Below are 5000 nucleotides of genomic sequence, written 5' to 3' on the forward strand. Positions count from 1 at the left end.
GAGAGAGAGAGAGAGAGAGAGAGAGAGAGAGAGAGAGAGAGAGAGAGAGAGAGAGAGGCCTCGATTAGATTAATTTAAATATACAAGATAAAAGTTGGCAGCTGAAAGAGAGAGAGAGAGAGAGAGAGAGAGAGAGAGAGAGAGAGAGAGAGAGAGAGAGAGAGAGAGAGAGAGAGAGGTACACCCAAGCCGGCGTCACCTTAGAAACCAGGTAAGAAAATACAAGTTTGCGTACCTGAGAGAGAGAGAGAGAGAGAGAGAGAGAGAGAGAGAGAGAGAGAGAGAGAGAGAGAGAGAGAGAGAGTTGTAAACCACTAAAATGCGGAAGCTGTCCTTTTTTTCTCTCTCTTTCTCAATGTCTCTCAATTTTTAACACTTAACTGACTCACTCACACTGACTCACTCACAAAATAGAGACAACTTGAATGAATTAACACACACACACACACACACACACAGAGAGAGAGAGAGAGAGAGAGAGAGAGAGAGAGAGAGAGAGAGAGAGCTTTTATCACAACATATATACAAGGAATATAAACAGATATCTGATGTGAAGAGGAGAGGGCGGATGTTGCAGATTCATGCGGTCACTGTTGCCTGAGACTAATGTTCTTTTTATCTGTGCCAAATGAAAAAAAGAAGATAAAAGGGGGTACTAAAAAAGTTATTAAAATGGAAGTTGTGTGTGCTTTAATTGTTGTTGCATTTTGTTGTTGCTTTACAAAATTATGGCTATTGAAAAAAATAAATAAATAAAAATAAAAGGAAAAAGAAAATGGGGGTGTTTAACTGGAAAGCTACGAGAGAAATTGGAATTCTAATGTGGGAAATTGTATGGTATTTAATTTTTTTTGTTGTACTTTGGTATTACTGCAGAAAATTACAAGTGAGAAAAAAGTAGAAAAAAATGTGCGGTGTTTGACTGAAAAGGTGTACAAGAAATCGAAATTCAAGTGTAAGGAAGGGTATGAGCTTCGATTTTTTGTTATATTTGTTGTATTTTGTTACTACTGCAGAAAATAATGGACAGTGAAAAAATAACATGAAAAAAATCGGGGTTCATGACTGGAAAGGTGTAAAAGAAATCGAAATTCAAGTGTAAAAAAGGGTATGAGATTTTTTTTTTTCTATCTTGTATTTTGTTGTAGCTACAGAAAATAATGGCGGGTGAAAACTAGAAAAAAAAACGTTTAGGTCTGTTACAAGCTCTTCAGTTTTTTTTTTTTTTTTTTTTTTTTTGTTTATTTATACGTTTGTCAGTTTTAATGTTTTTGCTTTGTTTTCTTTTTTTTTTTTATTTTTGTTGCGCGTTTATCAATTTAACGTTTTTTCTTAATTTTCTGTTTATTTTTAGTGTTTCCCCTTTGTTAGAGATTTGTCAGTTTTGAAGTTTTTTTTTCCTTTCTTTTCCTTCCTTGTTTGTTTATTTCTCGTGTTTTATTTTTTACACATTTGTCAACTTTCTACCATTTTTTCGCTTTATATATTTATTTATTTTTTTTGGTCATGTTACGCTATTGTCATTTCTTATTTCTTTTTATTTTCTCTTTACTGTTCATTTATAGTGTTGCTCCTTTGTTTTCTGTGTTTTGCGTCACGGGAGAGTTGCGTCAGGTGTGTTGCGTCACCAGGTGTGGCGTGAGGCTGTTACGTCACTTAATGGCTGGTGTAAGTACAGATGTGAAGAGTATATATGCTGGGTGACGCTATCTCTCTCTCTCTCTCTCTCTCTCTCTCTCTCTCTCTCTCTCTCTCTCTCTCTCTCTCTCTCTCTCTCTCTCTCTCTCTCTCTCTCTCTCTCTCTCTCTCCCATTGACATTACGGTTCTGTCCTCCCTCTCTCCTCTTCAATCCTAATTCTCTCTCTCTCTCTCTCTCTCTCTCTCTCTCTCTCTCTCTCTCTCTCTCTCTCTCTCTCTCTCTCTCTCTCTCTCTCTCTCTCTCTCTCTGGAAGCGGCAGAGCGTAACACACTTCCGGTGTCGCCCACTTACACTATTTTACTTGTATGTTACATCCGGCAGGGAGGGAGAGAGAGAGAGAGAGAGAGAGAGAGAGAGAGAGAGAGAGAGAGAGAGAGAGAGAGAGAGAGAGAGAGAGAGAAGGAAAAAGGAAGGGAGTAACCTCATAACTTCGTATCAACAGAGAGAGAGAGAGAGAGAGAGAGAGAGAGAGAGAGAGAGAGAGAGAGAGAGAGAGAGAGAGAGAGAATAGCAAACGTAATAAACAAAAATAAACAAATAAATAAACAGCATTCAGAAATAGTAAATAAATAAATAAATAAATAAAAGTTGAAACTTTATTTATCGCAGGAACATATAAATAAATAAATCTGAATAAACTAAAACAAGAATAAAATAAAATAAAATCAAAGTAGAGCGCCATCTATCGCAGGAACCCGCACCGAGACGATCAGAACCCGCCATCTATTGAGTGAACGGGGAACTAACGGGCCCCCGAGACAGCGCCATCTGTTACACTCTGGCGGAACTGGAGACAGAACATTAACCACAAGGCAGACGGAGACAGTGAGGAGGCGAAGGAGGAAGAGGAGGAGGGGAGTAAAACGAGACAGAAGAGGAGGAAGAGGAGGAGGGGAAAAACGGGATGGACTAGTGTTAGATCTTGAAAAAAAGGAAGAGGAAGAGGAGGAGGAAAGATACGATGGACAAGTAGAGGAAAACAGGGAAAAAAGGAGATCATTGTGAGAGAGTGGGGGAGTGAAGGCGTCACCTCTCCCTCAGGGGACTGAAGACGTTACCTGAAGGAGAGGCGAGGGAGAGGTGAAGGAGAGGGGAAGGGGGAGAGGAGGGAAGGGAGAGGTTGAGGTGTGAAGGAGGTAGAGGTGTAGAAGGGAAGGGAGGGAACGGGGGAGAGAAGGAGACGGGAAGAAGGATGAGGCGGAGGAGAGATAAAGTGGGAAGAAAAGAGAGAAGTAAAGAAGGACATGAAAAGAAGAGGAAAGGAGGGAAGAAGAGAGAATAATACAAACCAGGAATAATAAAGGAAGGATTGACAGAGAGAAGAGAAGAATGACATGAAAGAAAGAGGTGTAAAAGAGAGGGAAAAAGAACGGGAGAAGGAAGAGAGGGTAATACGAAAAAGGAAGAATAAAAGGAAGGAATTACAGAGAAAGAAGGGAAGAAATGTAGAGGAAAACAGAGGAAATGAGGAGAAAGAGAAAACGGATGTGAATAAAAGGAAGAAAAAAGAAAATGGAGAAAACATAAGAAAGAGGAATTACAAGAGAAAAGAGAAAATAATGTGGAATAAAGAGCTGAAAAAGAAAAATAATATTAACGTAGATAGAAAAATAGGAAATAGAAGAAACGATGAAAGAGGAAAAAATAAAATAAATAGAAGTGGAAAGAAAAAAAGAAGGACAGGAACGGAGATTAATGATAGTGAAAGGGAGGAAAGGAGAACGAAGAGAAAAGGGAAAGAATAAGGAAAAAGGAAAGAAAAATAATAAGAAAAGGAGGAATAAAGAAAAATATTTATGAAAAGAGAAAACTAGAATGCGGAAAAGGGTACAAAAGAAGAAAGTAAATAAAGGGAAGGAAAATAATGAGAAAAGGGAGGAAATAAACCAGAGGAAAGGGCAAAATGTATGGAAGGGATAGAAATGGGGAAAGTTAGGGAAAAGGGGAGGAAAGGGAGGGGAAAATGGGAGGGAAACTGTAACATTTGAGATCAGTGGAGAGGAACAAGTAGGTCTTTGTGGTCAGGAGGAGGAAGAAGAGGAGGAGGAAGAGGAGGAGGAGGAAAAGTAATCAGTGGGAAGTTAGAAAAATGAATGAAAAAAGAGAAGGTAGTATAAGTTTGAAGGAGGAGGAAGAGGAGAAGAAGAAGAAAAAGAGAAGAGGAAAAAATAAAAATAAAGAAGAGATGGAAGGAAGGAAAGAAGGAAAGAAAGTAAACGTGACTTTGTAGGAGAATAAGGAATAAAGAGAAAAGAAGGAAGGAAAGAAGGGAAGAATGAACGTGACATGAAAGGAGAATAAGGAATAAAGAGAAGGAAGGAAGGAAGGAAGGAAGAAAACGTGACATGCGAAAAGAAGAAGTAAGAACTAACAAAGACAGAAGGAAAGATAAAAAAAGAAAAAAAAGAAAACAGGAAACCAGCTTCTCAAAAATAACGAACAAGAAAAAGAAAAAAGCGAGAAAAGAAAAGAGAAAAAAAGAAAAGAAAAGAAGACAAACATGAAAGACAAAAACTCAAGAAAAAATAACAAAAAGTCAAAAGCGAGAAGAGAAAGAAAGTAATAAGAAAGAAAAGAAAATAGGAAGATGAAGAAAAGGAGGACGAGAAAAGAGGAAGAAGTGAAATGAAATAAAAACAATGAGTCACCAAAAAGAGGAAAATATCAACAGAAAAACAACAAGAGGAAGAAGAAGAGGAGGAGGACAAGAGAAAGAAAAATACCAAGAGGAAGAAGGAAGAAGAAAACAATAAAAAAAAACAAGAATCTCCAAACAAAAATATAGAAACAGAAATAACAAGAGGAAGAGGACGAAGAGAAGGAAGAGGAGGAAAACAAGAGGAACAAGGGAATCGTAATAAAAAAAAACAAGAAATCACCAAAATAAAAAAAATAAAAAATAAACAAAAATACGAAGAGGAAAAAAAGGAAGAGGAAGAGGAAAAGAGGAACAAGAGGAGTAGGATTTAAGAGCTCAAGAGGACAGGATCGGGGGACTGGCAGTTAACATCCTCAAGACGAAGAACTCGCGCAGGCGGAAATGATTTCGGGGAGAGAGAGAGAGAGAGAGAGAGAGAGAGAGAGAGAGAGAGAGAGAGAGAGGGGGGAGGGGATTAGGGTTACAGAGGAAAGGAGAAAGGGGGAAGTAATAACTGATGTGTGTGTGAAAGAGAGAGAGAGAGAGAGAGAGAGAGAGAGAGAGAGAGAGAGAGAGAGAGAGAGAGAGAGAGAGAGAGAGAGACTGTACTGTGTAAGGGGACGGAGAGGAATGAGGAGGAAGAGAGAGGGGAAGAAATAATG

General features: G+C 38.4%; 1 protein-coding gene across 7 annotated transcripts in view; it reads left to right on the forward strand.

The window, feature by feature from the left end:
* LOC135094788 (uncharacterized) overlaps positions 1-5000 on the forward strand; it is a 60541-nt gene that overhangs the window by 50742 nt on the left and 4799 nt on the right. The window contains exon 1 of one of the 7 annotated variants that reach the window (XM_063995167.1): positions 1553-1668. The exons of the other annotated variants lie outside the window; for them this stretch is intronic. The gene's annotated coding sequence lies outside the window, so the exon portion shown is untranslated. Of the gene's footprint in view, positions 1-1552; positions 1669-5000 lie in introns of those variants that run through there. 7 annotated transcript variants of the gene reach the window in all.

This window comes from Scylla paramamosain, chromosome 46 (genome assembly GCF_035594125.1).
Source record: "Scylla paramamosain isolate STU-SP2022 chromosome 46, ASM3559412v1, whole genome shotgun sequence".
NCBI lineage: Eukaryota > Metazoa > Arthropoda > Malacostraca > Decapoda > Portunidae > Scylla > Scylla paramamosain.